The sequence below is a fragment of the Phyllobates terribilis genome, unplaced genomic scaffold (genome assembly GCF_046119375.1).
Source record: "Phyllobates terribilis strain yellow unplaced genomic scaffold, ASM4611937v1 Scaffold_3__8_contigs__length_932513732, whole genome shotgun sequence".
Lineage (NCBI taxonomy): Eukaryota > Metazoa > Chordata > Amphibia > Anura > Dendrobatidae > Phyllobates > Phyllobates terribilis.
The window spans coordinates 655490423-655513368 of NW_027362763.1; positions in this window are offsets into that span (position 1 = coordinate 655490423).

A 22946-nucleotide genomic window follows, 5' to 3' on the forward strand; every position below is an offset into this window, starting at 1 on the left:
CCTCATCTACATCCATAGACATTAATATGGAGGAAAGTATGTGCCCCCCACATCCACCTCCAGGGGCTTCTCTGTCCTCATCTACATCCATAGACATTAATATGGAGGAAAGTATGTGCCCCCCACATCCACCTCTGGGGCTTCTCTGTCCTCATCTACATCCATAGACATTAATATGGAGGAAAGTATGTGCCCCCCACATCCACCTCCGGGGGCTTCTCTGTCCTCATCTACATCCATAGACATTAATATGGAGGAAAGTATGTGCCCCCCACATCCACCTCTGGGGGCTTCTCTGTCCTCATCTACATCCATAGACATTAATATGGAGGAAAGTATGTGCCCTCCACATCCACCTCTGGGGGCTTCTCTGTCCTCATCTACATCCATAGACATTAATATGGAGGAAAGTATGTGCCCCCCACATCCACCTCCAGGGGCTTCTCTGTCCTCATCTACATCCATAGACATTAATATGGGGAAAAGTATGTGCCCCCCACATCCACCTCTGGGGGCTTCACTGTCGTCATCTACATCCATAGACATTAATATGGAGAAAGTATGTGCCCCCCACATCCACCTCTGGGGGGGCTTTTCTGTCCTCATCTATATCCATAGACATTAATATGGAGGAAAGTATGTGCCCCCCACAACCACCTCTGGGGGGCTTCTCTGTCCTCATCTATATCCATAGACATTAATATGGAGAAAAGTATGTGCCCCCCACATCCACCTCCAGAGGCTTCTCTGTCCTCATCTACATCCATAGACATTAATATGGAGGAAAGTATGTGCCCCCCACATCCACCTCCAGGGGCTTCTCTGTCCTCATCTACATCCATAGACATTAATATGTATGAAAGTATGTGCCCCCCACATCCACCTCCGGGGGCTTCTCTGTCCTCATCTACATCCATAGACATTAATATGGAGGAAAGTATGTGCCCCCCACATCCACCTCCAGGGGCTTCTCTGTCCTCATCTACATCCATAGACATTAATATGGAGAAAGTATGTGCCCCCCACATCCACCTCCAGGGGCTTTTCTGTCCTCATCTATATCCATAGACATTAATATGGAGGAAAGTATGTGCCCCCCACAACCACCTCTGGGCGTCTTCTCTGTCCTCATCTACATCCATAGACATTAATATGGAGAAAAGTATGTGCCCCCCACATCCACCTCCAGGGGCCTCTCTGTCCTCATCTACATCCATAGACATTAATATGGAGAAAAGTATGTGCCCCCCACATCCACCTCCAGGGGCTTCTCTGTCCTCATCTACATCCATAGACATTAAAATGGAGAAAAGTATGTGCCCCCCCACATCCACCTCCAGGGGCTTCTCTGTCCTCATCTACATCCATAGACATTAATATGAAGGAAAGTATGTGCCCCCCACATCCACCTCCGGGGGCTTCTCTGTCCTCATCTACATCCATAGACATTAATATGGAGGAAAGTATGTGCCCCCCACATCCACTTCCGGGGGCTTCTCTGTCCTCCATCTACATCCATAGACATTAATATGGAGGAAAGTATGTGCCCCCCACATCCACCTCCGGGGTCTTCTCTGTTCTCATCTACATCCATAGACATTAATATGGAGGAAAGTATGTGCCCCCCACATCCACTTCCGGGGGCTTCTCGGTCCTCATCTACATCCATACACATTAATATGGAGGAAAGTATGTGCCCCCCACATCCACCTCCGGGGGCTTCTCTGTCCTCATTTACATCTATAGACATTAATATGGAGAAAAGTATGTGCCCCCCACATCCACCTCCGGGGGCTTCTCTGTCCTCATCTACATCTATAGACATTAATATGGAGAAAAGTATGTGCCCCCCACATCCACCTCCAGGGGGCTTCTCTGTCCTCATCTACTTCTATAGACATTAATATGGAGAAAAGTATGTGCCCCCCATATCGACGTGCGACCTCCGCAGTTTATAAGTTGTTGTATGATTTTCCCACAATGCACTGCTTTGGGCGCGGCCTTGTGGGTGATGCGACCATTGAACATTCAGGGAACGGTCGGTGTAATTCCTCCCTTGCCCCCTATAACCTTGGCTGTAATGTACACCTAGCTGAAACGCTCTGTGCTGCTCTTATCTGTACCCAGCAGCCATAACATGAAATGTGAGATCAGATGATCACGTCGTCCTTTCGCCGCGTGTGACATTGAGATACGTTATGTCACCGTCTCATTGTACGACGCGTCTTTAAATAGAAATGGCTGATTAATAATTACACGCCGAGTCTATTAATTGCTTATTACTCACAATGTGAATTAATAAAGAACATCACGGAAAGATCCGGATACTTCTAGAACATGGAGCCGCAGCCACCGCTTGGAGTAATGGTCCAATTCTTCAGACAGATTGCAAGCTCCTCAGCCTCAAGTCATCCACAGTTACACTCTCTACCCAATGAAATAACGCACGGAGCAGGGTTCTGAGCAGTACAGAGTATTTCAGGAATGGAGTGTGGGAGGAAATAGACTGAGACATAGGGTGTAGAGGAAGCAGAATTCACAGCAGCACAGAGTATTTAAAGACAGGAAACTATCAATCTTGTCAAAGGTGACCTAGCGGAAGGAGCAGGACTGTACAGCAGCACAGAGTATTTCAGAAGAAGAATGTTTTCAAAGTCTGCGGAGAACCCCCCCGATAGCGGAGGACCCTCCCTGTGATCCTGAGTGGTATTAATGAGGACGTGAGGGGGGCAGTGATGATGGGAGGACAAGATGAGAAGATTGGGCCACAGAATCAAAAGCCACTGGGGCACAGAGCATTTAAGTGCCTCAGAGGAGCAACAGTAACAATGCCAGGACCCCCGCACACTCACAGGATTAGGGGGTCCCCCAATATTACATCAGACCTTACAATGTGGCGAGGAGCCGATGGGTCAGGTAACAAGCTCTGACGACCACTACCACTAGAATTATTACCTATTTCACCAAAAAATACCAGCAAAAGTAAAAAGTGGTGAACTTTAGGGGTGAGGCTCATAGTTAGATATGGAATCACTCATTGCTTGTGGACCATTTATACGATAAGAGGGTAAAATAGCGATATTCATCCCTGACGTCCTATATTATAATGTCAAACCCAAGGACGGTCTTGGAAACTTATATTACTTAACTATAATGGGGTCAATTAAGGTGTCCAGCATTTAGCGGATACTCCAATGGAAACTAAACAGATCCCATTATAAAAGGATATGTATGATGGCTTTTATATCTGTAATGCAACAAATACAGTTTGCAACAAAACTGATAGTGGTTCTGGTGATGTATTCATGTACTGATGGTGGTTCTGGTCATGTATTCCTCTGCTGATGGTGGCTGTGGTGACATCTCCATGTAGTGATGGTTGCTTTGTTGCTGTATTCATGTACTATTGATGGCTCTGGTGATGTATTCACGTAGTGATGATGGTTCTGGTGCCGTATTCATCACCAGAATCATCATCAGTACATGAATATGAAGCGAAAATACATCACCAGAGCCATCAACAGTAAATAAAAACAGCTCCAGAACCATCATCAGTTAATTAACAGGTCACTAGAACCACCATCGGTACATGAATACATCACCAGAACCACCATCAGAAGATAAATGCATCATCAGAACTACTATTAGTACATGAATGCATTACCAAAACCTCCATTAGTACATGAATACATCACAAGAACCACTGTCAGTAAATAAATACAACACCAGTACCATCATCAGTACATGAATACATCACCAGAACTACCATAAGTACATGAATACATCACAAGAATCACCATCAGTACATGAATACATCACTAAGCTTAGTACAGCAATCAATTATAATGTCAGGTCAGGCCTATGTAGATTTGTATCTCATGATCCTAAAACTCCCAGTACGTCCGTAACAATAGTAAGGAGTTGTCGTTATAAGTAATTATCAGACTACAAATATCTGTCCATATTAGGACCTAAATAATCCTCCTATGGTATATGGCCTCCACAATCTGCCCTTATGAGCTATTCTCATCACACTGTCCGCCTTAATGAAGTATAAGGGCCCCATTGTCTGACATAATCAGCTATAACCACCCCACCGTCCACCCTTACGAACAACGGCCTATACCACTGTTTTCCCTTACACCCTCTACATCTCCACACAGTTCACACTGTCCACCTGACAATGCTAACCTCTCTCCATACTGTGCCCCCATTTCACGCTTTCCCTTCTCCATATTCATACTGTGCCCCTTTTTCACACAGTCCTCTCCCAACTGTATCCCTTCCTCACACTGTCTTCCTACACAGTATGATGGTCACCACAGATGCCCACACAGTATAATATCCACAAAAGCCTCCAACATGCACAATAATGTCCGTGGCAGTCCGCCATGCAGTATGATGTACACCACAGCCCCCCAATATACACTATTATGTCCACCACAGCCCCCCATTATATAGAATGATGATCCCCACAGCACCCCATACAGTATTATGGCCCCCAACCACCGATACAGTATAATGGTCCCACAGCCCCTTATGTACAGTATAATGTCCCCCACAGCACCCACACAGTATGATATCCACCACAGCCCCAATATACAGTATAATGTCCCACACTGCCCCCTATAAAGTATGGTCACTACAGCCCCTAATATAAGGTTCCCAACAGCAGCCAATACAGTATGGTCACCCTCTTTTTATGTCCCCACAGCCCCTCTTGTAATCAGGGTGTCCTGAAATTTCTGGATGGTTGGCAACCAAACTTGTAATGTGCCCATAGCTAGCCCCTTATGTCCCCATAGGCAGCCCCTTATGTCGTCATAGCTGCCCCTTATGTCCCCATAGCCAGGCCATCTTGGAATGGCCCAACGGGCTCCTAGGTATAATAGCCCCCATTCATTAGGAAAGTAATAGAATAAAAAATAAAGAAAAGCTTATACTCACCTGATCCAGGCTCCCTGTTCAGCGCAGGTTGGGCTCCTCTTCCACCTGGTGCAGCAGTGGGCACCGGACGACTTTCACAAATTTTCAGTACATAAAAAAAGTTATTCTTTAAAAAAAAAAAAAATTCTTTTGGAGCTTTGTCATCATTTGGCTCAAATCTATCAGGTGTTCTGATACTTTGCTACAATATTTCAGTGCAGGAAAAGAGCGCCCCCCTGAAGACCCAGGCAGAGGATTGTGTAGACTGGATACAACTGTAACAAACGGCAGCTGTCCAGGTCCCCAGGTTGTGGATGGAAATAAGAATGCTCCCTGTCACTGACAGCAAGCAGAGTTATTGAGGATAAGTTATAGAAACCAAGGTATATAAGAGAAAATTCCGGAAATCGTCCTCATGCGCATTTTTTATATTAAGTGTAGTCATTTTTGGAGCCCCCCCTACCCCACCATCTACTTCCAGGAAATCCATCCAGTCCATTGCTGGGACCTAACCATCATCTTCCTATCCTAAGATGGGGGGTATCCCCCCCCCCTACAGGACGTCCTGTTGGTGATAACGAGGATTCAGCACTGGATATTGTCTGTGGGGGGCGCTGTGTTGCCACAGGTATGACATCATGTATTACTCGGCACCAGAAGACACCGACCATAAATTCACTGGAAACAAATCGCAAAGAAATTGTAAAATAAACAACACCCGATATACAGAAAAATACAAAAGTCACGGTGGGAAGAAGAAAATAAAAAAGGCGCACATGCCGCTCTGACCCCTTCAGTGCCAGCGACCACCGCTGAGAATCGATGATCAGTTCTCTGAATATGAATATTTGATACCGATGGCGGCTGCAGAAAATTCACATCTCTGGTCCTCGTTCACATAAAGCTGCACTCTGTATCTTCACTAGACTTCACTGGAGAGGGTGGAAATGAAGCCGCCATTGTGGTGACCGAGAATTGGGGGTCGCCGGACCCTCAGATCAGCCATAAACACTTTATATTGGGGCCCCATTCCTGACAATTTCTTTTAGGATGATCCTTCCCACCCGGTTCTCCAAAACCCCCGAATAGCAAATAACGAAGTTACAAGACAGGAATGGCGACTATATTGGTTGTCAGCTTTCCAAGCAATAGACTGTCATGGGTGTGTCAGAAGTGACAGACAGTCGCCCTGCAGTTGGTTGCAGGAGATCTCTTTGTTTGGTATTACAGACACCTTCTTAGAAGCTGTCTCTCTAGGACCCAGCGGCTACCTTCCTCTTGCTAATTAACACCCTGGCCTGGGTGTATAAATACCTGCTGTTTGTTGAGGGAGGTGTCGGCGGTACTCACATGACCCCTTGTGAAGGCTTTGAGCTAGTGCTGTACTTCTTCCTCTCTGGTGCTAAGAGGACGTGTGTTCATCTCTCTGAAGTCGACTAAAGCTAAGCTACTTCCCTTGTTTGTTCCCCCTTGTTGTCTTTAGTTGTCAGTGGGGATCGACTATCACTCATCCCTTCCCTTCCCTAGCCAGGGCCAAACGCTAGGGAAAGTCAGGGCGAGGTTCCCTATATTGGTGTGGAACCAATTGTAACATCCCTGGCGGCGTGCTTGCATAGTGCACCATCTCCCACTATGCAAGACTGCAATCTTACCTGTCAGTCCAGCCTGCAAATCTTGCTCCAGTTCATGCTGTGTGCATGTCTCTTGACTGACTGCTTAGGGCGGCGGCCCGGTTACTTCCTGATTCTTATAGCTGCTGTGGGCGCACCCCTAATGCGTCTCCAGCCTATTGCTGTGAGTCACTGGATATTTAAACCCCCTCCACCCAGAAGGAGGGGCCTGAGCAACACCTTCACCCAGTAGGAGGTGCCTGAGCAACACTAACATTCAGTGTGCGCCTTGACTCTGAAGTTGCCAGGTCCAGTTCTGCTTCTTGTCTGTTTCCGCCATCTCTGGGGGCTGCATACCCAGACCTGTTATCTGTGACTTCTTGTCCGTTTCTGCCATCTCTGGGGGCTGTATACCCAGGCTCGTTCTTGTATCTCCTTGCAGTAGCAGTTCCGGTCTGAACTGTGTCTTAGCCTGTTACCTGTTTGTCTCTATGTCCGTCCCTTCCCTTTTCCTGCAGTATCTGAACCTGCACCTAACTCCAACTCGCTGTCTCTGTACTTCTGTTTGTGAGTTTTGTGTCCACTCGCTACTTCATAGGAAGTACCTTGTGTGTATCTGGTTCTGCTTGTCCCTTTTCCCTTCCTCCGTATCTTCCTGTATTTTCCAGTCTGTTCCATGTGAACAGAGCCCTGTCCTCTCTGCCTTGCCCACCGCTCCGGCGGTTTCCCTCTGCTCTGCCTTACCCACCGCTCCGGCGGTTTCTCTCTGCTCTGACTTGCCTAACGCTCCGGCGGCTTCCCTCTGCTCTGCCTTACCCACCGCTCCGGTGGCTTCACTCTGCTCTGACTTACCCACCGCTCCGGCGGCTTCTCTCTGCTCTGACTTGCCCACCGCTCCGTCGGCTTCTCTCTGCTCTGCCTTGCTCACCGCACCAGCGGTTTCTCTCTGCTCTGACTTGCCTACCGCTCCGGCGGTTCCGCTCTGCTCTGCCTTGTCCACCGCACCTGCGGTTCCTCTCTGCTCTGCCTTGTCCACCGCTCCGGCGGTTTTTCTCTGCTCTGACTTGCCCACCGCTCCGGCGGTTTCCCTCTGCTCTGCCTTACCCACTGCTCCGGCGGTTTCTCTCTGCTCTGACTTGCCCACTGCTCCGGCGGCTTCCCTCTGCTCTGCCTTACCCACCGCTCCGGCAGCTTCCCTCTGCTCTGACTTACCCACCGCTCCGGCAGCTTCCCTCTGCTCTGACTTACCCACCGCTCCGGCGGCTTCTCTCTGCTCTGACTTGCCCACCGCTCCGGCGGCTTCTCTCTGCTCTGCCTTGCTCACCGCTCCAGCGGTTTCTCTCTGCTCTGACTTGCCCACCGCTCCGGCGGTTCCGCTCTGCTCTGCCTTGTCCACCGCACCTGCGGTTCCTCTCTGCTCTGCCTTGTCTACCGCTCCGGCGGTTCCGCTCTGCTCTGCCTTGCCCACCGCACCTGCGGTTTTCGCTCCGCTCTGCTTGCTCACCGCACCAGCAGTTCCTCTCTGCTCTGACTTGTCCTCCGCTCCAGCGGTTTTGCTTTACTCTGCTTGTCTACCGCATCTGCGGCTCTGTACCTGTCTCCAGTCTGTACTGGACCCTATCCAGCCTGCGCTCCAACCTGCTAGTACCTTCCTGTCGGCATACCAGCCATGCCTGCCAGTACCCATCTGTCTGTATGCCAGTCTAACCTGCCTGTTCCTGCATTCCCCGGTGTGGGTCAACAACTGTGACCGGGGTCTGACCTGGAGTAGCACCTGGTCCCTCTGCTCAGTTCCTCCTAAAATGATGGACTTTGAATCTTATTTTATGTAATAAATCAGACAAATGCATCCAAAATGTAACAAAGAAAATTACTTAAAAGTTGTGAGTGCAAATAGATTCCCCCTAAATGAGGTCTGGTTAACTTCAGAAGTCGCATGATTAGTTGACGCCCCCCTTTGTACAATGAAAGTGTCACATGATGACAATGTAAGTACACCCGCTCTTAGGGACCTCAGATCTCTCAAACAACATGAAGACCAGATGGGTCACAGACAAAGTTGTGGAGAAGTAGAAATCTTAGTTGGTCTTGTCCTACAGAGAAAAATAACATCCATGATAATAACATCGAAAGAAAGTAGCAGAAGTACAAACCTGACAAGAGAGCGCCCCCCACAGAGCGGACAAGGGGGTAACACTGAGCCGAACTGGAAGGAGCAGGAGAAAAACTCCCAGTGACAAGATGTGCTGAGTATGGGGGAGTGAGTCTTCTGAAGTTCAGGGTTTGCCAGTTTTGTTGCATTTTTGCAAGAAATTTGATTCACCGCAAATTGATTCACAGATAATCTTATGTCCCACAAAGCCTCCAATTGCCTGAAAAGACGTGCAACACACTGAGGTCTCCTAGGACTGTATCCAACTCATTTCAAGCTCTTTAAGGCTATGTTCACATTTTTTTCTGCAGCAAATCCTGATTTCTTGCCAGAAAGGTTTGTTCAGGATTTTTCTTGCTTTTTTGCTTGTTTTTTTTTGCTGTGTTTTTGGTGCGTTTTTTGCTGCGTTTTTTTTCACCGTCCTTTTGTCTCTTTATGCATGTACATAAAGTTCAGTGAAAAGAAAAAATCTCATCAGGTTTTGGCACAAAAAATGCTGAAAAAACTGACACCTAAGTTTTTGGTGCGTTTTTTCATCACCCATTATTTCCAATGAAAAAATGCTGAAAGAACATAGCATAGACATGCTCTATTCGGCCAAAAAAACATGAAAAGCACAAAATCCTGATAAAAAAACAAGATGTGAGAATGAGATTTCTGGAATCTCATAGGCTTTCCTGGTATTGTAAAACACAGCAGAAAATTTGCATAAAAAAAGCATGAAAAAAAAACCGTTGAAAAAACACAATGTGAACATAGCCTTATGCAAACACAAAGCTTTAGTAATGTCAAAGTAATCTCAACATAGAAACAGATGGTAGCTATTCTTCACTGCTGTGCTGCCCCACACTGTAATGTTTATTCAGTGTTATATGGCTTTCTCTCCCTTTCTCCAGTGCTGACCTGTGAGCTGTGACGTCTTCTCACTATCCAGATTCTCCCCATAGTCAGACGATTTAAACTTTTCTGTGTTGAAAGTCTCTGCTTCTTTTTGTTGAAATTGTTTCTTTCTTAGTTAAAAAATAATTTGCTTCTTCAAAGTGGTGCAAATACAACCGCCCCCTCCTCCAATTCTTGGTTGTAGATTACCAGAGTAAGTGGTGGAGCAGCGATCCAATGGCTCTCTGCACCGCCATCATTGTGTCCTGAGGCAGGAAGATCCCAAGAGAAGAAAATTCTGAGACATGAAAATCCTGAGATATGAAGACCCCGGCTCTCTATATATTACATAAAAACTATGAGTGGATCAATCTGCGGAGAATCGATTTTGAGTAGAATTAACTGATATTCGCAGGTTCACGCAAATTTGAACAGTTTGTAATTCAGCTTATATGGATTGCCCCCCCAAAAATTCACACACTGCTGAAGACTCACAGAGCGGACTAATGACTTCAGGCGAGCCTCCCCATAATGCCCTGCAGCTATCACATCACATGGTCAAGCATAACCAATCAGTGAGATACTATTACAGCTAGTATTAAAAATGGAGGCTGGCCAAGCAGCACCATGATATGCTTTTACAGCGTAGTGATAGAGGTCAGACTGTGCAGAGATCATTCCAGACAGAGACAGAAAAAGGCCAAAATTTTATTGTGTTGTACTACTGCACGAGTGAAGAACTTTTAAAGCAGGAGTTGCAGTCAGGTAGGGGGTACTAGACCTGCAGAAGCAGTGTGACTGTGAATCATGAGGTGCTGTAGCTGCAGAGTCAGTGTGACTGTGAATCAGGATGTGCTGGACCTGTATAGTTAGTGTGACTCAAAATCAGGAGGTACCGTAGCTGCAGAGGCAGTGTGACTGTGAATCAGGATGTGCTGGACCTGTATAGCCAGTGTGACTGTGAATCAGACGGTGCTTGACCTATATGGTCAGTATGACTGTGAATCAGAAGGTTCTGGACCCGCAGAGTCAGTGTGACTGTGAATCAGGAAGTGCTGGACCTGTATAGTCAGTGTTACTCTGAGTCAGGAGGTGCGTTACGTGCAGTCAGTGTGACTGTGATCAGGAGGTGCTTGACATGTATAGTTAGTGTGACTGTGAATCAGAAGGTGCCTTTATAGTCAATGTGACTCTGACTCAAGTAAGCAAAGGGAAATCCACCACTGCCATCAGTTGATAAAAATTATTATTTTTTATTAACAGTCCATTAAAAAAAACAAGAGAAAAAAAATTTGTTGAAAGAGCATAAAAACTGACGCGTTTCAAGCTGAAAAACCACCCTTAATCATAGCATAAATAACATGAATTACCTAGAAGATATACTGTATATAGAGACCAAAAGCCAATCATAAGAAACAATTAGCCAATCCACAGCTTACAATTTATATATATGTCTATATCTACATGTATAGACTACAGGATACAACTACAAAAAGATCAGCCATTTAGGGGTACATGACATAAGCATGATATAAACAATAATATTGCAAAAGCAAAAAAAAACAAAAAAAATCCCACATAATAAATATAAAAAAGGTAATTTTTAAAGTTTATACCGTTGGCTGACAGTGCTAGATTTCCCTTTGCTTATTTGTATGTGCTGACTGTGCCAGATGAATACGGCACTCTTCGTTCGACTTATATCAGCAGGAATAACAATCGCAAATAGTGCTGGCTGGTTTTCCTTCTTTCCATGAGTTTGAATCAGGAGGCGGGGTAGCTGCTGTCAGTGTGACTGTGAATCAGGAGGTGCTGGACCTGTATAGTCAGTGTGATTCTGAGTCAGGAGGCAGGGTAGCTGCTGTCAGTGTGACTGTCAATCAGGAGGTGGCGGACCTGTATAGTCAGTGTGATTCTGAGTCAGGAGGCGGGTAGCTGCAGTCAGTGTGACTGTGAATCAGGAGGTTCCAGGCCTGTATAGTCAGTGTGATTCTGAGTCAGGAGGCTGGGTAGCTGTAGTCAGTGTGACTGTGAATCAGGAGCTGCAGGACCTGTATAGTCAGTGTGATTCTGAGTTGGGAGGCAGGGTAGCTGCAGTCAGTGTGATTGTGAATCAGGAGGTGCCGGACCTGTATAGTCAGTGTGATTCTGAGTCTAGAGGCAGGGTAGCTGCAGTCAGTGTGATTGTGAATCAGGAGGTGCCAGACTTGTATAGTCAGTGTGATTCTGAGTCAGGAGATGGGGTAGCTGCAGTCAGTGTGACTGTGAATCAAGAGATGCTTGACCTGTATAGTCAGTGTGATTCTGAGCCAGGAGGCGGGGTAGCTGCAGTCAGTGTGACTGTGAATCAGGAGGTGCTGGACCAGTACTGTCAGTCTGATTTTGATTTTAGGAGGCAGGGTAGCTGCAATTAGTGTGACTGTGAATCAGGAGGTGTCGGACCTGTATAGTCAGTGTGATTCTGAATCAGGAATGGGGTAGCTGCAGTCAGTGTGACTGTGAATCAGGAGGTGCTGGACCTGTATAGTCAGTGTCATTCTGAGTCAGGAGGTGGGCTAGCTTCAGTCAATGTGATTGTGGATCAGGAGGTGCTGGACCTGCATAGTCAGTGTGATTCTGAGTCAGGAGGTGAGGTAGCTGCAGTCAGTGCTGTGAATCAGGAGGTGCCGGACCTGTATAGTCAGTGTGTTTCTGAGTCAGGAGGAGGGGTAGCTGCAGAGTCAGTGTGACTGTGAATCAGGAGGTGCTGGACTTGTATAGTTAGTGTGATTCTGAGTCTAGAGGCAGGGTGGCTGCAGTCAGTGTGACTGTGAATCAGGAGGTGCTGGACCTGTATATTCAATGTCATTCTGAGTTGGGAAGAGGGGTAGCTGTAGTCAGTGTGACTGTGAATCAAGAGGTGCTGGACCTGTATAGTCAGTGTGATTCTGAGTCTAGAGGCAGGAGAGCTGCAGTCAGTGTGACTGTGAATCAGGAGGTGCTGAACCTGTATAGTCAGTGTGATTCTGAGTCAGGTGGAGGGGTAGCTGTAGTCAATGTGACTGTGAATCAGGAGGTGCTGTAGCTGCAGAGTCAGTGTGACTGTGAATCAGGATGTGCTGGACCTGTATAGTTAGTGTGACTCAAAATCAGGAGGTACTGTAGCTGCAGAGGCAGTGTGACTGTGAATCAGGATGTGCTGGACCTGTATAGCCAGTGTGACTGTGAATCAGAAGGTGCTGGACCTATATGGTCAGTATGACCGTGAATCAGAAGGTGCTGGACCCGCAGAGTCAGTGTGACTGTGAATCAGGAAGTGCTGGACCTGTATAGTCAGTGTGACTCTGAGTCAGGAGGTGCGTTAGGTGCAGTCAGTGTGACTGTGGTCAGGAGGTGCTTGACATGTATAGTTAGTGTGACTGTGAATCAGAAGGTGCCTTTATAGTCAATGTGACTCTGACTCAAGTAAGCAAAGGGAAATCCACCACTGCCATCAGTTGATAAAAAATATTATTTTTTATTTATAGTCCATTAAAAAAACAAGAGAAAAAAAATTTGTGAAAAGAGCTTAAAAACTGACGCGTTTCAAGCTGAAAAACCACCCTTAATCATAGCAGAAATAACATGAATTACCTAGAAGATATACTGTATATAGAGACCAAAAGCCAATCATAAGAAACAATTAGCCTATCCACAACTTACAATTTATATATATGTCTATATCTACATGTATAGACTACAGGATACAACTACAAAAAGATCAGCCATTTAGGGGTACATGACATAAGCATGATATAAACAATAATATTGCAAAAGCAAAAAAAACAAAAAAAATCCCACATAGTAAATATAAAAAAGGTAATTTTTAAAGTTTATACCGTTGGCTGACAGTGCTAGATTTCCCTTTGCTTATTTGTATGTGCTGACTGTGCCAGATGAATACGGCACTCTTCGTTCGACTTATATCAGCAGGAATAACAATCGCAAATAGTGCTGGCTGGTTTTCCTTTCCATGAGTTTGAATCAGGAGGCGGGGTAGCTGCTGTCAGTGTGACTGTGAATCAGGAGGTGCTGGACCTGTATAGTCAGTGTGATTCTGAGTCAGGAGGCAGGGTAGCTGCTGTCAGTGTGACTGTGAATCAGGAGGTGGCGGACCTGTATAGTCAGTGTGATTCTGAGTCAGGAAGCGGGGTAGTTTCAATCAGTGTGACTGTGAATCAGGAAGTGCCGTACCTGTATAGTCAGTGTGATTCTGAGTCAGGAGGCGGGTAGCTGCAGTCAGTGTGACTGTGAATCAGGAGGTTCCAGGCCTGTATAGTCAGTGTGATTCTGAGTCAGGAGGCTGGGTAGCTGTAGTCAGTGTGACTGGGAATCAGGAGCTGCAGGACATGTATAGTCAGTGTGATTCTGAGTTGGGAGGCAGAGTAGCTGCAGTCAGTGTGATTGTGAATCAGGAGGTGCTGGACCTGTATAGTCAGTGTGATTCTGAGTCAGGAGGCACTGTACCTGCAGTCAGTGTGACTGTGAATCAGGAGGTGCTGGACCTGTATAGTAAGTGTGATTCTGAGTCAGGAGATGGGGTAGCTGCAGTCAGTGTGACTGTGAATCAGGAGGAGCTGGACCAGTACTGTCAGTCGATTTTGATTCAGGAGGCAGGGTAGCTGCATTTAGTGTGACTGTGAATCAGGAGGTGCCGGACCTGTATAGTCAGTGTGATTCTGAGTCTAGAGGCAGGGTAGCTGCAGTCAGTGTGATTGTGAATCAGGAGGTGCCAGACTTGTATAGTCAGTGTGATTCTGAGTCAGGAGATGGGGTAGCTGCAGTCAGTGTGACTGTGAATCAAGAGATGCTTGACCTGTATAGTCAGTGTGATTCTGAGCCAGGAGGCAGGGTAGCTGCAGTCAGTGTGACTGTGAATCAGGAGGTGCTGGACCAGTACTGTCAGTCTGATTTTGATTCAGGAGGCAGGGTAGCTGCAGTTAGTGTGACTGTGAATCAGGAGGTGTTGGACCTGTATAGTCAGTGTGATTCTGAATCAGGAACGGGGTAGCTGCAGTCAGTGTGACTGTGAATCAGGAGGTGCTGGACCTGTATAGTCAGTGTCATTCTGAGTCAGGAGGTGGGCTAGCTGCAGTCAATGTGATTGTGGATCAGGAGGTGCTGGACCTGCATAGTCAGTGTGATTCTGAGTCAGGAGGTGAGGTAGCTGCAGTCAGTGCTGTGAATCAGGAGGTGCCGGACCTGTATAGTCAGTGTGTTTCTGAGTCAGGAGGAGGGGTAGCTGCAGAGTCAGTGTGACTGTGAATCAGGAGGTGCTGGACTTGTATAGTTAGTGTGATTCTGAGTCTAGAGGCAGGGTGGCTTCAGTCAGTGTGACTGTGAATCAGGAGGTGCTGGACCTGTATATTCAGTGTCATTCTGAGTTGGGAGGAGGGGTAGCTGTAGTCAGTGTGACTGTGAATCAAGAGGTGCTGGACCTGTATAGTCAGTGTGATTCTGAGTCTAGAGGCAGGAGAGCTGCAGTCAGTGTGACTGTGAATCAGGAGGTGCTGAACCTGTATAGTCAGTGTGATTCTGAGTCAGGAGGAGGGGTAGCTGTAGTCAATGTGACTGTGAATCAGGAGGTGCTGGACCTCTATAGTCAGTGTGATTCTGAGTCTAGAGGCGGGGTAGTTGCAGTCAGTGTGACTGTGATTCAGGAGGTGCTGGACCTCTATAGTCAGTGTGATTCTGAGTCAGGAGGCGGGCTAGCTGCAGTCAGTGCTGTGAATCAGGAGGTGCTGGACCTGTATAGTCAGTGTGATTCTGAGTCAGGAAGCAGGGTAGCTGCAGAATCAGTGTGACTGTGAATTCATTGATCTGTGATGTAGCTCAGTAACAGCAACTGAATGACATAATTACTTTATACCTTCACATACTACAATCACAAATCACGAGGGCAGCTTAGAACTCTGAGTCCTAAATTTTGCTATTAAAGAGGAATCCTAAAACCTAAACTTGTGTGTCACAGCCATTTTTTTTGTTTTTCATTTCAAATACAAATCACAAATTTCCAGAAATTTAAAATTCACCACACAAAGTGTGCGCATTGTTATAAATGTTTTTTGTACACTTTGTTGTAGTAGTCGAATATTAGCCACTTACACACCACCCGAATACAGTGGCTGTTCCAGGTGCACACTTTTCGGACATAACTCTAACGACCTTTTCTTGGCTTGTCCTTTTTAGTAAAGTACGGGGGGGGGGTGTACAATTTTTTGTTAAATATTTTGTTTAACTGACACATTTATTTTGTTTGAATTAATAAACCACTCCCATGACCACACTGCACGCGGCTGCCATATATTTGTTTCCAGTCGTGAACCTACTTGTACCTGTATTGCAACGTTGCATTTTTGGTTCATGAGGGGAGAGGGCATTAAAAAAAAAGAAAAAAAAAGACAAAGGTTAAGATTTTACAACTGCTTTAATAGTAAAATTTAACCACCGTTTGGCTAGAACAATACTGCTGCATGTTACTGCAGAATAAATTTGTGGGTACATACCCAGTAACATGTTATTTTAAGGTTACATATGTTGCATTTTTACGTATAGGGGAGGTATGTTCCCACGGTCAGGAGCCGCTGCGGGTTTGACGCTGCGGACTTATGCAGCGTCAAACCCGCAGCGGCCAGGTGTTACAGCATAGAGGATGGGATTTGTAGAAATCCCATGTCCACTATGCGTCTCCGTGCACCTGCAGATCGCCCACGGACATGGATAGGTGGTGCGTCTTTCCAGACAATGTCAATTTCTCTTGCGGAGTCGCTAGTCTCCGCAAGAGAAATTAGATCACTACAATGTATTGAATGCGGTGAATTCGCAAGGTTCAATGAACGCATGTGGATTCACCTGCTTTCATATAACGCAGCGCTTTGGACGCAGCATAAAGTATACTGCTTCCAAAGCGCTGCCTGTCCGGATCGTGTGCACATACCCTAAATGTGTAAAAAAAAATAAAAAATACCGGTTACCATCCGTTTTTCCCTAACCAGATCTGCTCGGGTCACTTTGTCAGTACAGCAAATTTATTCGCCACAAATTAATATTTTGAGGAAATTTCAATGAGGTTGATGAATTCAAATTTCAAAAAGGTTTGATCATCTCTACTCAGGACATATAAAAATCACAGGATACAAGATCTAAGGACATGAAGACCCCAGAACATGATGATCCAAGGATAAGAGAGTTTTAAGACAGCACAAGAAAACGGACCCCAGAAGAAGAAATCCCTGCACCTGAAGATATGAAGATCTCAGGATATAAAGTCCCACTAGCACAAGACATAATAAAGATCCTGGGGGCATAAAGATATGCTTAGACATTGAAACTTCAGAACTTGAAGACCCCACAATGTGAAGACCCAAGGATGAGAAGATCTCAAAATATAAATCCCAATTCCTTTGGCCTTTCAGCTTCTTTGTTCCTCCTTGGATCGCTCGGCCACTTCCTCGGATTTCAGTAGACACCATGTAAGCGTTGGCGGTTACCCACGTATGCCTGTCTGGGGTCTCATGCAGAGTACAGACGCTGCGTCCAGACCACTTAATGAGTATATCAAGGCGCAGGTCGCTGCTGCATGAGGGTCTGTGATTTATATGATGATGAACGCAGCGTGTAGAGAGCTCTGAGCTCGGCGTCCTTTGTGGAGCGACTGATATCCACGGGGCACTCAGCGCAGCGGTAACACTTCAATCACCGGGAAGCTATTTATGTGCGCAGGACAATCTGACGTGGAGGGGTGCACGGTGGGGGGCTGGGGGCTGTAATGACACGGTGACATTGAGAATCAAATCTGAGGTCTGTTATCTATAAATTGTTTATGAGAATCAATATAAGAAAGAGCGAAAATGTCCAAAGGAGGAAGGGTCATCATGGCAGCTGCCTAAGGTCTCCTCCAGACATCTCACATTGTTACTTTGTATACGTCTATCTGCCATTGTTACATTGTGATGTAGGTAGAGAAAGTACTGCCCTTGTCTTTTTCTGTAAGCAATGCAGGCACAGATAGTACTGCCTCCCTGTCTCTTCCTGTAAGCAATGCAGGCACAGATAGTACTGCCTCCCTGTCTCTTCCTGTAAGCAATGCAGGCGCACATAGTACTACCCCTTGTCTTATTCTGTAACAATGCAAGTGTAGACAAAGCTGTTTCCCTGTCTATTCTTGTGAGAAATACAGGCACAGATAGCTCTGCCTCCCTGTCTCTTCCTGATAAAGAAGTAGTCACAGACAGTACTGCTTCACTGTATCTTCCTGATAATGAAGTAGGCACAGAAAGCACTGCCTCCCTGTCTCTTCCTGTAAGCAATGCAGGCACAGATAGTTCTGCCTCCCTGTCTCTTCCTGATAAAGAAGTAGGCACAGACAGTACTGCTTCACTTTCTTTTCCTGATAATGAAGCAGGCACAGAAAGCACTGCCTCCCTGTCTCTTCCTGTAAGCAATGCAGGCACAGATAGTTCTGCCTCCCTGTCTCTTCCAGATAATGAAGTAAGCACAGAAAGCACTGCCTCCCTGTCTCTTCCTGTAAGCGATGCAAGCACAGATAGTTCTGCCTCCCTGTCTCTTCCTGATAAAGAAGTAGGCACAGACAGTACTGCTTCACTTTCTCTTCCTGACAATGAAGCAGGCAGAGAAAGCACTGCCTCCCTGTCTCTTCCTGTAAGCAATACAGGCACAGATAGTTCTGCCTCCCTGTCTCTTCCTGATAAAGAAGTAGGCACAGACAGTACCGCTTCACTGTCTCTTCCTGATAATGAAGTAGGCACAGAAAGCACTGCCTCCCTGTCTCTTCCTGTAAGCAATGCAGGCACAGATAGTTCTGCCTCCCTGTCTCTTACCGATAAAGAAGTAGGCACAGACAGTACAGCTTCACTGTCTCTTCCTAATAATGAAGTAGGCACAGAAAGCACTGCCTCCCTGTCTCTTCCTGTAAGCAATGCAAGCACAGATAGTTCTGCCTCCCTGTCTCTTCCTGATAAAGAAGTAGGCACAGACAGTACCGCTTCACTGTCTCTTCCTGATAATGAAGTAGGCACAGAAAGCACTGCCTCCCTTTCTCTTCCTGTAAGCAATGCAGGCACATATAGTTCTGCCTCCCTGTCTCTTACCGATAAAGAAGTAGGCACAGACAGTACAGCTTCACTGTCTCTTCCTAATAATGAAGTAGGCACAGAAAGCACTGCCTCCCTGTCTCTTCCTGTAAGCGATGCAAGCACAGATAGTTCTGCCTCCCTGTCTCTTCCTAATAAAGAAGTAGGCACAGACAGTACTGCTTCACTTTCTCTTCCTGACAATGAAGCAGGCAGAGAAAGCACTGCCTCCCTGTCTCTTCCTGTAAGCAATACAGGCACAGATAGTTCTGCCTCCCTGTCTCTTCCTGATAAAGAAGTAGGCACAGACAGTACCGCTTCACTGTCTCTTCCTGATAATGAAGTAGGCACAGAAAGCACTGCCTCCCTGTCTCTTCCTGTAAGCAATGCAGGCACAGATAGTTCTGCCTCCCTGTCTCTTACCGATAAAGAAGTAGGCACAGACAGTACAGCTTCACTGTCTCTTCCTAATAATGAAGTAGGCACAGAAAGCACTGCCTCCCTGTCTCTTCCTGTAAGCAATGCAAGCACAGATAGTTCTGCCTCCCTGTCTCTTCCTGATAAAGAAGTAGGCACAGACAGTACCGCTTCACTGTCTCTTCCTGATAATGAAGTAGGCACAGAAAGCACTGCCTCCCTTTCTCTTCCTGTAAGCAATGCAGGCACAGATAGTTCTGCCTCCCTGTCTCTTACCGATAAAGAAGTAGGCACAGACAGTACAGCTTCACTGTCTCTTCCTAATAATGAAGTAGGCACAGAAAGCACTGCCTCCCTGTCTCTTCCTGTAAGCAATGCAAGCACAGATAGTTCTGCCTCCCTGTCTCTTCCTGATAAAGAAGTAGGCACAGACAGTACTGCTTCACTGTATCTTCCTGATAATGAAGTAGGCACAGAAAGCACTGCCTCCCTGTCTCTTCCTGTAAGCATTGCAGGCACAGATAGTTCTGCCTCCCTGTCTCTTCCTGTCAGCAATGCAAGCACAGATAGTTCTGCCTCCCTGTCTCTTTCTAATAATGAAGTAGGCAGAGATACTATATATAATATTTACTACTTGGGTGCTGACAATAATTTCATCGGTGAATGCTTCTAGGCTGACCACTTCTTTATGTTTACATGCTTTACATTTATATGAATATAGTCTCTTTGGTGTTTTCTTTGTTTTTTTTATTTTGTTTCACGTTGACAAGCAGATATTGGCCTCTGCGCTCCAGCCTGGCACACGTCGTGCCTTATTTCCGGCTTTGTCGCCTCCTGTATCTGGCGCCATGTTTCATCCTTTCCACCGTTCTGTGCTGCAGCAGTGTCAGTGTGCGTGTACTTACTGCTCCGCTGTATCCGCTCCTTGTAATGTGCTTCCGTTTTACATATAGATTATTGATTTTGCGTTCCATCTTGACGCACAAGTCGTGTTCGCCTTCCTGCGGCGCACTCTTCAGCACTCGGTTGTGCGCTCCATGCCGCCGTTATCTACAGTATAATCTATTGGCATTGGATACATTTTGCTGTTTGTTCCTCGCTGTATTTAGTTCTGGCACATTCTCTTTTCTATGTGATTCATACATCTCTCCTTATACTTCACCATCTACGTATTTGTATTTCCTTTTATTTGATATTCCGGGAGAGGATTTGGTCGTCACTTGATATTATGTAGAACATTAGGTGGTGATATTCTGCTTCGCTGCAGTTTTTTAATTGTTTATAAATGTTTGTCGTTCACTTTGAATTATCAATAAAGCAATACTAGTCTTTGTGTATTCCGGCTGCTTATCCTGATACATCGGCTATTCAGCACCTTCTTAACATTCCACAATGATCTAACACATGGTAAGATCAGATATTATAACCTCTCTATTTATTTCTGTAAACTAGATGGTGGCCCGATTCTAATGCATCGGGTATTCTAGAATATGTATGCGGCCGACCGGGCGCAATCAGCAGTGTTTAAATTTGGCGCCAAGCTCACTGATTGGTCGCGGCTGGCGTCCGCAACCAATTAGCACAGCAGTGTTTAAATGTGGCGGTAATGTAGCACCCTGAGGATTCGGCTGCTACAGGGGTATTGCACCTCAACCCAGAGGTGTGATATTCCACTCCCGGGTAAGGATGGAGTGTGGAACTGAGCTCGGTAGGCTGCATGCACTACATACATCCCATTTCCGAGGAACAGGCCGACGGTACTCCCACTTAGAAATGTGCAGGTACGACCGAGTCTGTTCCTGGCTGGAGTGGGAGGGGGGTGGTACATCCCAAGTAGTGTAGGGGCAGATAGGGGGAGCAGCCTGGGTAAAGATAGGAGCTCATTGGGTGCTGGTCACCTGAGCTCACACATAGAGGGTGTATATAAGGTGGGCACCATCAAAGAACAGGGTCAGTCAGTCAGTCAGTCTGCTGTAGAGGAGGAGTGAGTCAGCCTTTTGCAAAGAGTCTGTTGGAGAGCAGAAGAGCAGAGCAGAGAAGCCTGAGCCAGAGTGAGAGAGGAGAAGAAAGAGAGACCCAGAGGGGGTAAAAAGAAAGGACTCTAAGAACCCAAATTCAATCCCCGGGTGAAGAGTCGGCATCAGGGTACCGGAACCCAAGCTGGTGGGGGCAAAAACACACCCCAGCCAGAGACCGGAGGCCGTGGGCAGCGTCTGCCACGGCCACCCACCACATCCACCACGAAGGCATACCACGTGGAGGGTCAGGGAACCCAAGGCCAAGGGTCTCCCAACAGAAGGCCCGAGGGAGCTGGACCTGGGTGGATCACTAGTGGGGACGGCCAGAGAAAGGACAGAAGGAGAGCTCAGGGTCACGCTCCGGACTTGCTTGGGGGTTGGCTGGATCCAGGACCTGGTGGATGCAGCACGGCTCGGGAGGTCACTTGAAGCTGGAGTGACCGGAACATCAGCAGTGAGTAAATACCCTAAACTGCATAACCCGACTCTGTCTTCATTTAACACCTATGCTGCACCACCACAACCCCCATCCTCTGCACCTGACCCCCTGAGGCTATACCCCACCCGTTGGGGGTTATACCATCAAAAGCTGCACCTACACCATCAGCCTCAGCGGACCCTGCTGCAGCGGCGGCCATAGTGACCGCAATACAACGGGTGGCGTAGTCGACAATAAAGAACTTCATAACATCTGTAGGACTGCCACATACAACTGAGTTTGACACCCTGGGCACGGACCGGGTCACAGCCACTCGGAAGACTACAACTCCCATCTGATCCGGCTCCGGATATTCCCCCTAAAGAATATGGCCCAGGGGGCGCGTCAACTTTGGCGTAGTCGGCAGGATTACGTGCCCGCAACACCCGGGTACTGCGTGCCTGAAGAAAAGAACGAGTTTACCTCAAAAAGAAGTCTCCTGCCGGTTCCGGAGGGTCCCCGCCATCGGACCCCATCACCAGTCGATTCCCGCCGGTTGTCCGCCATTAACAGCTTTTTCCCGCCATCTGCAGAGTTTCCCGCCACTGGGAAGCGATTCCCGCCATTTCCAAAGGTTTCCCGCCTTGGAAGAGCGGACGCCATTATGGGCGTGCCAGAGGGTGGCAAGAGGCCACCTCCCATCGTGGGCCAGGACCGAAAATGGCGCCAAAAGTGGAAACCGCCCCCACCAACAGAGACTGTGATGCTAGAGGTGTCTGTCAGCGTGAAAGAACTGCCCCTGGAGCTGACAATCACCAAGTGGCCCCGGGACCGCCCTCGAGAGGGGAGGAGACGAAAGAAGAGAGAAAAGATGGGTGCCGCTTGGAGCAGTCTGGAGCGAGCGCACCCGGAGGCAAGAAGCCTGGAGAAGAGTATCGGAGGAGCTTACCCGGAGATGGCGAGAAAGCAGAGCAGCACCGGCCCGTTGGCCAGGAGCCTGCTAGAAACAGAGGAGGGAGAGCAGAGCAGCACCGGCCCGCTGGCCAGGAGCCTGCTGGAGACAACAGAAGGAGAGCAGAGCAGCACCGACCCGTTGGTCAGGAGCCTGCTGGAAACAACGACCCCACTAGGCCTAGTGGAGGTCCTAGCACAGCTCCCCCGAGACCGGGAGTGTGCACAGACCGCTCTGGAGGGCCTCGCAAGGAGGATGGCCCGGGTGCAGCGAGAGACGTTGGCGGAGTGGAGCCGTGAGATGGCCCAGCAGACCGAGACCTGTCAGCGGAGCACGCCACCCGAGACGAGGAGACAGACCGCCTCTGAGGATGGCACGGGAGGATTGAAGGCTGGAGACGGCGCCGAGAAGGGAGCCGAACGAGTGGAGGCAGGTAAAGGGGACGTCTATACCCCAGACCGGGA